Source organism: Cyprinus carpio, chromosome B1, assembly GCF_018340385.1.
Source record: "Cyprinus carpio isolate SPL01 chromosome B1, ASM1834038v1, whole genome shotgun sequence".
In the NCBI taxonomy this organism is placed as follows: domain Eukaryota; kingdom Metazoa; phylum Chordata; class Actinopteri; order Cypriniformes; family Cyprinidae; genus Cyprinus; species Cyprinus carpio.
Genome location: NC_056597.1, coordinates 224,228 through 236,603, shown reverse-complemented (window position 1 = coordinate 236,603; position 12,376 = coordinate 224,228). Strand labels below are relative to the sequence as shown.

The following is a 12,376-nucleotide window of genomic DNA, read 5'->3' as shown; positions in this document are numbered from 1 at the left end:
ATGCTAGCTGTTGCCATAGGCAAGTAAAATGTCTAAAAAAAAAAAAAAAAAAAATAAAAATAAGAGCATGAAAATTTTTTATTTTAGAATTAAAAATGTGTGTAATTTACAGAGTTTATGGCACAGCATCTCTTAGCTGGTCTCCCACGTGCAACTCAAGGCCTGTATGAAAAAATAAATTAAAATCAAGCATTCAGGTCAGCATGAAACGGCCCTCACAAACCCATTTTACTTGTGAAGTGGAATAGATTATTTTAGGACTCAATTTATCCATTGGGAATTACTTGGATTGTGAAAAGTGGACATTAAATTGAAGCGTTAACGGACGATTTCAGAAACAATTACTTACAACAATAGCCTAAACCAATAACTAATTTTTTAAAAATAATAAACAATATTTTTTTCCCAATACTTACCCAGGTATTATCCAACAAGAGTGTGTTTACGAATGTGTTACAATTAATATTTAATTTCCAGCCAGTTGCATTTTTTTTTCAACTTATTTTGTAAACCTTTTTTTTTTAATATATATATATATATATATATATATATATATATATATATATATATATATATATATATATATATATATATATATATATATATATATATATATATATATATATATATATAGCAAATATACATTGTCAACTCACTTTTTTCTGGCTAGTGAAAATGTTAAGCCCTGATACAAAAGTTTGCTAAATAAAACTGGGCAGATATGGACGATGTTAGTCATAATCATTCATAATTTTCCATCATAATTCACCATCATGATGCATTTTCTATGCACAATTACAGAACAAACTCATCGATGACAAATTGTTAAGGATACAAGGGATACATGATGTAAGAGACATCAACTGAGCATTACACACACTTTTTGCAATGATAACCAAGGGGAAGGCAAGAAGGGGAAGGAGGGAGAGAGGAAGAGAAAGAGGCCCACAGAGGGAAAGGGAATAAACCTTGAATAGAACCGCAAATAAGACCCGCTCAGCACAAGACAGAGGGACACTGGCCGGGACATATGTAGGCTATTGCAATGTGCATCAAATCATGAGGTAGTTGGTGAAACCCATCCTCAAAGAAACATTTCTTATTGGTCATTAAATTGGACATTTTAAACAGGAGTGTAAAATTATATAATTTTTAATGACAAATCTGCATTTAATTGGTCATTAAATTGGAAATTTAAAACAGGAGTGTAAAATTATATATTTTTTTTTAATGACAAATCTGCACCAGTCACAACAGTTAAGAAAAAACAAATTCTGATGGTACATTTTCCACTCAAGTTGTTAGAGCCATGAAAAACACTTTGTTCAGTTTGATTATACATCTTTCAGTTTGAATCATGCATGTGACTGTCATCAGCGAAGGTCAAATGATTAGGCTTGCAGTTCAACTTAACCAGCAGATGGCCATGGTTTATTTATTTGGCAAAGCCAATTTTTACTTGAATATGTTGCTCACAGAGCATTCATTTTGGACCCTATTTCTCCACAAACCGTCTAGAAGAGGAAAGAGGAGACCCTGGTGTCATTGTGGGGGAAGGGGCAGATGAGAGGTGTCCTGATTGATGTTATGAGAAGGAAAAAGATCCAGGGAAAATGGAGAGAGAGGGGGAGAAAGACAGGGGACTGAGGCTTCCCCTCTCGGCTACTATTGATTTTTCTCTGAGCTTCAGAGTGCATCAGCTTTATCGGGCCATTCCTGCTCCATCCCTCCCTCCTGCCTGAGCCCATCTATCCATCGTTAGCTTCTATCACATGAGACCAGGGTCCTCTCTTGCTCTCCCCCCTACACACTACAAAAACAGGCATAGCCTGCTCTACATTATGGGGAAAAATTATAGGGACAACAACAACAACAACAACAACAACAACCACCACCTCTGCCAACTCAAACTGAGCATTGACATTAACCTCCAGAAAACACTGACATTCATGCTCACACACAAGTTCCTCTGCTTTAGCACTTTGCATTATGAATTTAAAAAGGAGGACGAACAGACCATAGTTAATTAAATAACAGTGAGAGAGAGAAAGGCTGACAGCACTAATGTTGCCTTATTACTTTTAAAATCAGTTGTTAACAGTTTATAAATTAGGAAAATTAAATGTTATGCTGCACTGGTATAAATATAGTTTACCATTTTAATATTTAAAGTTATGTTTAAAAACAATTTAATTTTTATATTTTCAGTATTCATTTTAATTTTAGTTATACTGTATTTAGTTTGTTTTTTTCACCATTTTTTGTTTTTGAAATTTATTTTTATTAGTTTTTTTTTGTTTTTGTTTTTTTACTTCCAAATAGAAAGTCACCATAGTTATTTAGTTTACCAGTTTCAACCTCAACTAAAATGGTTAAAACATTTGTTAATGGAAATAAAATAATCAACTGTAGATCAAAAAACCATAAGCAATCTATTATATCATGACATGCAAACATGGCAATATTTTTACAGTAAATATAGTAATAAAATTATCATTACTGTTATCATTATTATTATTATTATTATTATTATTATCATTATTAGGAAAGGGACAGATGGAGAGCTACACATCTATCTTATAACCCAGCCAAAAAAAAAAAAAAAAAAGGAAGGAAGGTCAGAGTTGGAAAAGTTGAGCCAACAGAGCAAGAGAGAAAAATGAGAAAGGAAGTAAGATTAGTTTAAATGAGCGAGTTCAAGAGTGTGACAGAACAGAAGAGAGAGAAAGATTTGGCTAATGTTTCTCAGCCTGGTTCAACTTTCCCTCTCACCCCTCTCAGTTCTCCAACACACAAAGAAAGGAATGCCAGAAAGACGCACACATCCACTCCCTCTCTTTCTCTCTTACTATGTAGTCTACCTCTCTCGGCCTCTCAACAAATCTTCCACAGGCCACACGCTTTGCTTTGGTCTGTCTCTTTCCAGTGTTTCTCTTCTTCAGATGTGCATACAGAGAAGACTGTAGCTTGTCTGACAGTGACAAAACTGGTTTTATAAACCCCAATCAGATCCTCTGCACCAAGCCTCTTAGGTTAACCTGGGAAGAGATAGCATCTAGCAAATTCAACCCTACCGCCAGCTCTAATCCCATTTACAGTAATGGGACGCTGGGCTAGGACTAAAGTTGAGATTGGTCTTGGTAAAGTCTGATGTCAGATGTGAGATTTACACAGAGGCGAGGTCAATGTGGTTTGAGGAAAGCCACACTTATGCTTTGGTCTCCAACAAACACAAAGACCAGAGCACAGGATGGAGCTCTCATAAAGACAGACATGGGAATGAAGTGAACCACAATGCCATTTGCTCCTGAGTGGATTCAACTTTGATGAACACTGGGAAAACTGAGTATGAAGTTGAGTCCTTTTTTGCACCTATTCAGTAATGACAATGAATCAAGAGTTGGGTTTGACTTTATTGACATACAACTGACACATACACTGTGCAGCATTAGTACATCTGATGTTATTCGCTTTTGAAAAACTCGAAGTCTCAAAGCCTTCAAGAAACCATCACAACCAAAGAGAGTAAATTGTGTGCACAAAAAATAAAAATAATTAAACTGCAGTTAATGAGCATCTGCTAACTGACCATAAGAATATGCTGCATAAGAGGAAACACTGGTCGATCATTAGCAAACTTCAGTGAAGTAAAAAGTGTCAATATTCCAAAAAGAAAAAATCCAAAAGAAAAAGAAACATAATTGAGATTAAAATAAGACATAATTGACAACATTTTAAAGAGTCAAAAGAACAAGGGAAATACTGTTCTTATCCACAAATGATTTCATTAAAAGAATAGGTACGTGAAGCTGAAACCAGAAATCACTGAATACCTTCTGATTCTCATCTCTAGCAGAACTGACTCTAGGTTTGCTGACTGTTCTGTTAACACAGACCTACTGGTCGATACTCACGTCCAGATACAAAGTGGCGAGTAAAGCCCTAAAAACGGAACTGTTGGAGAGGTTGCCTGGAGACGGTAAAAAGCAGTCAAAACAAACAGACTCTTTTGTTATGAAAATGGAGTGTGAGTGTAAGTTTTTCAGACACAGTAACACAGTATGTGTGTGTATGAGAGCGTTACGGCCCTGACCGCCACCTACATGGATGAGATCGAGTCAGTCATCCATCTTACTCATTACCATCTCTCTATAGGGCCTTTCGCACCGCTTTAGTTCCAAAACTAAATGTACAGTACTAAAAGTACTGGGACGATTTTGAGTGAACTATATTCCAGTACCATTTAAAAAGTTGCATTCACACCAACAGTGTGTACTAGGAAGTGACATAAGCCAGTCGTCAGCGACGTCATTTGTGCGCGGCGTTCAACAACGGAAATCAAGAAGAACAACGTTAACAACATGAGGATGGAGAACGCTGTGATCAGAGCGGTATTTTTGTTGTGTCTCGCAAGTTTCACAATAATAGACATGTAATGTCGATGCATACGTAAAGCGAGTGAAAAAAACGGAAAGGAGGACTAAGAATCTCCAACGACAACCGGCAGTGCTACATTTGCTACAAGAGCCTGCACTTCAGTGTCCATCCATCTATCGCTGTTCTCCATACTTGTGAAATAAGTCGAGACAATGTTTACAGTACGTTTCGCAGCATTTTAAATCATGGAGAGGATGAGGGTGTTTTCAAACGCGTTTGGCAAATCAATGTATACTTACGTCACGGCTAGTACTAGCTGTGCTGGTTAGACCCTGCTCCGGAGTAGGAGCTAATTTGGTTCTCGAAAAAGGCAGTCTGGTACTAAAAATCGCACCTAGTTCCAGAGGTGCGAAAATGCCAAAGAGTGGGTAGTTCCACAATTAGTTCTGATACTATGAAAAGGTTCCCTACTATGAAAAGGCACCAAATCAGCATATTAGAATGATTTCTGAAGGATCATGTGACAAAGACTGAGCTGCTTTGATGATACAGAAATAAATTATATTTTAAAATATAAAAAATTTTTATTGTAATACTATTTCACAGTATTTATATTTTCACTGTATTTCTGATCTAAAAATAAAAAAAATGTTTATTTCAAAAATAAACTAAAGGAAAAAAACTTTCAAAAATATTTAAAAGAAAATAAATGTTTATTCTGTTGACTATGCTTTTGAATGGCTTTGCATCAAACTGTAACAGACCAAATCTTAACATTGTGAAATATGTGAGCAAGAAGTAAAAATAAAAAGTTCATGAAGTTTAATCAGGACAACTTTGGATTGTTGGCATACGCGCTGCACACTGCATTTTGCGTTTTCTTGTAACATTACCAACAAAATTGTTTATTGCAGCTTATCGTTTAATACAAAATGGTTACCACAAAAAATAAAAAGCACACAAATATCCGTTAAAATGCATTTTGCAAATTCAATTAGTGCCAAATTTCTGCAAAATGATACAGTCCTTGACATGTCAACTCGGCAACAAACATGTATTCTGTATCATAGCAGACATTAATGAATGTTCATGCAACTGGAATCCTGCACTGACCAATCAGCATTTAGGACCAGTTTTAAAGAGTCTAGTTGAGTTTAGGAAAATAAGTGAATGCTCTCACACAGTTACTCGCATACAAAATGCTTGGCTTTCTGACAGCTGGCTGTCTGCACGGCACAAATCCAGCCAAATTCCAGCTGAATTCACACCCATATTTCATAGGAGTGATAAAACATGCTTCTTACTGCTGTGGTGAGGACATTGTGTGTGTGTGTGTATAGATTCACACACAGCACCATATAAAGGCTAATATCATAAATTAGAGTCTAAAAAAGGTTTATAATATTCAATCATGTGATTTATTTCAACCGCAAACCCATCCTCTCCCTTTCTCCACCTTCATCCTTTTCTCTTTCAACACACCTGGCACCTGTAAGCACTTCTGAGCGTCTGTTCTGCTTTTTTGTCTGCTCTCACTTCTCTGTGAAGATGATGCCAGGTCAGTGCAGTAGAGGAGAAAACCTCCAGCCTTCCTTTAAACACTCGTCCCTGTTCCTCTGTTCTTGGGCTGAAAGGAAACGGCCATGCTTTCTGAATGGTTTATTGAGAGCTAGGGATGAGGGCTTGTGCTAATGCTCAAACTGTGCTACTGGTTTAAATAATGATCAGGAGCGCAGTCCAATTAAAACAGCTTACTGACACTACAAAGCCCAGTGCTCATCTCGCGCGCTGCACCTTGCCTGCTGAACAGCCCGCTGTGCGTATGTGTGTGTGCATGAGACGCGGACCTACTCAAGGTGAAATCTGAAGAGTCCTTCAGGGGTCACCGGCTTGATTTTGAGCACGCAGCAACAGTTGTCTTCATGTTAAGTGGAGTTCTGCAACGTTCTGATTCGGCCCAAATGTCTCATAGAGCTGAGTGTGCTAAAATAGACGCTGTTGTTCGGACTGCCAGACTAAACCCGGGAATGGACTCACAAAACAACCCACGCTAGCTCTGGGGACCAGCTGGGCCCTCATAATACAAGCTTGCCCATCCTTAAACTAGAGTCATGAAGCCAGATAAACAAGGCTCGACCATTTCAAGTGTGTCCTTTAAATTAGCATGAGTTGAGACACTAAGATTATGTCTAGCTCTAAAACACGGGGACACTCTCTCCAGCTTTACAGCCCTATTGGCAGAATTGTTGAGATACAGCCACTACAGAATGGCAATTAAATGAAAACAAATGACAAAAACTAAAATAAAAACCTAACATAAATAAAAAGAACAACTTGCAGTCCATTCACAACCCTCCACACACTGAAAATCTGATTTATTGTAACAAACTGCTTTCATTTGAAATAATTTGATTCATTTAAATCATCACTTGAAAGACCGCCACCCACAAGCAAAGATGTTTTTGTAGCAATTGGCATAATGCAGAGGCTCACCTCACAAGTATTTTCACACCTAGCCTAGTTAGTTTGGAGAATTTGATTCAGAACCTGGTGAATTTTCTCTTTAGTTTGCAGTGTTCATGCTTACATGAACTAACAGCGTTCAAATTGGCATTCAAGAAAAAGACAGATCACCTTGAGGTTGAAATGTTGATAAGTGATGAGCATGTTAATAAGTTGATGGACTATTTGAGATAAAACCTGTGAGCCAGCACTCAGAGTTAGTACCTGTTTTAAAGCAAACAAAACTGAAAACGCCCTAATAATACACATTGTTTTTTGCCTAGATTAAATTTCTCACCTGCTTAAAAACATTGAGTCAAATGCTGTGTTATGACTCTGCCACCTCACATCACACTTTTCAGGTTCTTCCTCCCGTTTGTGTAATTTATAGAATCAGTGTGTGAAAATTTAACCAAATCATTAAAAAGGTTCAAACAAAAACTCTTCCATCAAAAATAAATAACTACACAACTGACATACACACATCCATGTGTATCATCTCATCATAAGCTCAGATAAAAATTTGAGGACTGCTGATTTTAACAGAAAATCTGAAGAACATGGTGCTATGGATATCAACGTAATAACACTATGTTAAACACAGCTGATAGTATTACTTTCTTAACAGACTCTTAAAAATAATGGTTCTTTAATGGCATCTATGGTTCCATGAAGAATATTTAACATCCACAAAATTAAAGTGACATTATTTAAACTGATAGGTAAAATAAAGTGGTTCTTTAGGAACTGTACACTGAAAGGCTCTTTTGGGAACCCAAAAGTGGTTATTTTATGGCATTGCTGCAAAAAATCCCCTTTGAGGCCTTTATTTTTAAGGTGGCATCCCATTTAAACTAACCAACATATTTCATAAATGCACATGGGGTTGAGAGCTCTGACAGAATATTATGAATGACAGACACTTCAATACTGTGGAAACCAAATTGTGTGTGCCTGCTCTTCATCATTAGAAAATAGGACACATTAAACTTCGATCGGAAGAGGTGGAAAGAACAGTTTTAAATCCTTAATCCATTTGGTCACCTCTAACATACTCTCTCCACATTTCTGTTAAGAGTCAGCAAAACGGAGCTTGGTCTGGACCAGCCCCAGGGGGATTCTACACCCTTCAAATGATCTTGAAATGTCCACATAAACACACACGAGAGTGCATGCTCAGACGGAGAGGCTGCATGCACACAAGCCCACCAGAAATCTGGTTCTCTATTGATTTTATGGGACCTGATAGCCCTTTTTCTCCATCTCCTCTCAGCGCTGAGAGTAATACCGAACACCTTCAGCAGAATAAGCCTCAGGAGGTCTAACACGGTTCCTCCCTCTATGCATACATGTGCATTTACAGGCAAATAGGAGTTCGATGAGAGGATGAAATATGCAGGAGGGTAAATGGACAGGGAAAGTCAGTGTGAGAAAATGAAAGGGGGATCGGGTGGACAAAAGAGATAAAGGGATGAGGAATGAGAGCGGTAGAGGCAACGAGAGAGAGCGCTTCTGTATTGAGAGCAGATGGTGTTGAACTCAGGGGATTTCAGTGTGCCGAGCTTCTCTCATTATCAAAGCGGCCTATCTGATCTCAGTCAATATCACACACATACACAGTTACTGTATATCCCACTAGTCAATATCACATATACTCTCTCAGGTAAAGTACCTCTGATTATCCATCCAGTCAATATCACTTGCTCACACCTAGATGCATTCGCATATCAGGACAAATCATAGGACAGAAAGAGAGCAAAGACTCGCTCAATAACAAATGGCCCCAACCAAGCTCTCTCTCTCACACACACACTAGTCTAGTTGGTGCAGTGGTGGCAGCAGGCAGGCAAAGCAGGTTGCTTGACGCTCACTTCATCAGACAGGTATTTCCAGTCTGGGCTTTTTAGTAAAGTGTGTGTGTGTGTTGCACAGCTCGGCCACAAAAAGCAACTGCCAGTAGGCAAACACACCTGAGCTTACTGCACAACACCTGAGATATTACAATCCACCCCCTTCACACATTCATGCATAATCATACAGATCCTGCACTTATTTTTTTCTTCAATTTTTATATTTCATATGTGTTATGTAAATCAAAGCCCCGCTCCTGTCTTGTAACAATATATACGAGCAGTGGCTACAATAAATCTAGGTGCGTGAACACATAGGCGCATGTTCATTTGGACCCACCAGCTTGTTGTCTATGGCTAAAAGGAAGTGCTGTGGTTGATTAAGCCCATCATGTGGCAGGAAATAAGGATACCAGAGGCTTGAACACTTTATATTTTGGAATTTCCATTCAGCTATACTGAAATCGTAAAGCGCTGTGATGCCGTTAGACAGATGGTGCGACTGGGTCAATTATTAACCTTAATAATTAACCCTGAAGTCGGTGGGAACAATTGTCCCATACTGTGGGGGTAAGCACTGTGCTATTTTGGACCAGCGAATAACAACATTAAGCATCCACAGCAGGGGAGAATAGTCATAGCTTGAATGAATTCAAGTCTGTCTGGTTGCGTGTATACATTACGTACGAAGCAGCATCTTGTCAAATCTGCTGCTTAAGCCCAATGTATACTTCAGTCACCCTTGTTCCACAATTTTCACCCGCTTACAAATGTGCATCCGCGAGGTGATTGATGAGTCAGAACAATAGCCTCTGCAGAGTTCAATAGGTGCTGTGCGTGTGTCAAATTTATCCATGGTTGAGTTTACTTTGAAAGATCTGCAGAAATGGCAAGATGGAGCAGACCGCAGAGAAAGTAGTATAAGCTTATCTTAAGAGTCAATAAGAATACTTGGTGTGGTGCTCATCAGAGCTTAATCAACATTAATGAAGAAATAAAACCTGTTTTCAGGAGAAATGCCATATCATGACCCTTGACGGCACAAAGTCTGTCGGGTTTCTTGCATACCTGCTGACAAACTTTAAGTCCATTTATGAAGAAATCAGAGCTCACATGAAGCCTGTGCATGAAGCTGAGATGCTCAGCCTCACTTCATTACAGTATTTAAATGTAAAGGAGATACATTTCAGATTCAAATACTAAATTAATTTTTAAAATAATAATAATAATAATAATGAGATGTCTGATATTTGTGACTATATTAATAATAATAATAATAATAATAATAATAATAATAATGAAGATGTCTGATATTTGTGACTATATTCTGATTGAATACTCCACAAATACAGTTTTCAATCAGTCCAACACCCTACCAAATAACACTAAATGAAAAAAAAACCAAAAAAAGTACATGGAAGATCATGCAGCCAAGTATCTTTGTTAGAAAAGTCTGTCTTTTTTTCACCTCCGAGTTGAAATGAGACCCATAAACCATAAATAAGACTGGCGGTTTAAGGCTGTCTTACCTGCTCCGGAGTTTCTGTGCGTTCCAGGCCCTGTGTATCTGTGGGCGCCTGGGGAAAGCATGTTCCCGGGCAGGCGCATGTTTTCTGTGTGTCCATGAGCAGCTCCAAGCTGCTGTTGGTGGTGGTGGTGGTGGCTTAGTCCTCCAGCTGGACTTAGCGCACCGCCACCACTCCCAGCATTACCATTCGAGTTAGATAATCCACCGTGGTAAAATCCAGACCGCGAGCGTGATCGAGTCCTGGGGGGCTCCATAGTCACTGGATGGGGGTGATGATGATGGTGGTGGTGGTGGAAAGGGGAAGTGGGAGGTGAATGAGACGCCGCAGAGGAGCTCTCAAGCGCTCCAGAGAATCTAGTGCTGCCCAAGCTGTGGCCCCCCTCTGAACCCCCGTATTCCGTTGGCTGGGCCCCTGCGCCCTCGCATAAATCAGCACGCTTGGGGACAGGGTCCGGGGAACAGACGCGGGGCTCTCGAGACGCTGAATGACCAGTAGTGGCGATTGGCATTTCCTTTCGGCTTATATGATTCCCCCTCTCTCGCTTCCTCCTCTCCAGTTCCACGCCAGAAAACACTTGCAGATTAAAAACACTGTTTAAAAAAAACACAGCTCGGTCATTAAAATGCTTACAAACAATAGGCACCATTCAAATACACAGCTCAAGTTATTAAAACATTTATAAAACTAAAAAAAACCTTAAAACACTAAAACACCAGCGAGTGGCTAATATATTTAAGCGTTTAGAACCAAAAACTCATTAAATGTGAAAATTGTTACATTTAAATTAAATCTGACAGCTGTAGCATCACTGGAGAGCATTAGTATGTTTCTATATACTATAATTTTATATATATATATACACATACATACATACACACACACTACTGATTAAAAAAAAAAAAAAACTTTATAAATAAAATGTAAAAAAAAAAAAACTTTATAAATAAAATGTAGACTGAATTAGTTAATTCGCTTTTTAACTTTAAAAATAAAAAAAGTTACATGTAATAGTCTTTTTTAAAAAACATCACTATTTATAGTAAGGTGGGACGATGCAATAACTGGGAATTAAAAATGGTCTATAGACGATCTTATGAGGTTTAAATTCCCTTTTTGTTTTAGTAACTTAATTCGTTCAAGGCGCGTCCTACTTACTACATACAAAACTTATATACACTTATCAATAAAAACCTTAGTTGCGCCTTTTTGGTATTTAAAACCTTTAAAAAAACGTTTTAAACGCCAAACTTCCGAACCTAAGGCAAGTCTCATCAAAGAAGAAATAAGAACAACACAAAACTAGCTGCGATGCGCTACACAACACAGCACGCACGTGCGTTGTGTTTATGATGAATACAGTCAATAAATAAAGTATATGAACAGGAGAGAGCAGCTGGTTATCACACACTTCCGTGAACCGCTAGCGTTAGCTCCCAGCTACACAAAAACACACAAATACCTCTAACATGGTCTGTCTACCGCTTTTCTAACACGCTTAACACAGAGATACGCTCTATAAAAACACGCCTTACTTTTCCGGACGGCGTTTAACGGGTTTAAATCACATTTAGAGTGAAACCACGGAGATGTGTTAGCTTGTGTTAGCTTGCGTTAGCTGTGAATGTCGCGCTGGCTTTAGTCCACCATCTGCCTTTAGTCTCACAAAACTACCACAAATAAAGCCCTGGTCGTCATTTAAAACCCCAGGGCCACATGTCCTGAGCAGGCCGCTCATCGCTAATGAATCTGCCTGGGTTATGACAAACATTTATATTTATAAACTATGTTTTGTGGCGAACGGTGAGAGCTGAAGCGTTCTAAAGTCCCTAATTATATTTACATCAGTGGAAAAAACGGCGAAAAAAAGCTCTTTCCCCCACTCCTCCCACTCAAAGAAACGCGTGTGTATATTAAATATGAAATAAAAAGCGGAACTCACCCGGAGCTGAGTGGAGCTGTGTGTTACGAAGTGTTTTTGAGCTGATCTTTTGGCGTGGTGCTCCTGCGCTCAGACGGTGTCAGTGAGAAATAATGTGACAGACCATCAGCGCTATTTCACAGCTCCAGGACAGCAGCAGGCCAGAGCAGCCGAGCACAGAGCACCGTGAGGCGTCCACG

The 12,376-nt window shown here is 38.7% G+C and overlaps 1 pseudogene; it reads right to left on the bottom strand.

Moving 5' to 3' along the window:
* LOC109057074 overlaps nt 1-12,376 on the bottom strand; it is a 29,045-nt pseudogene extending 16,669 nt beyond the window's left edge.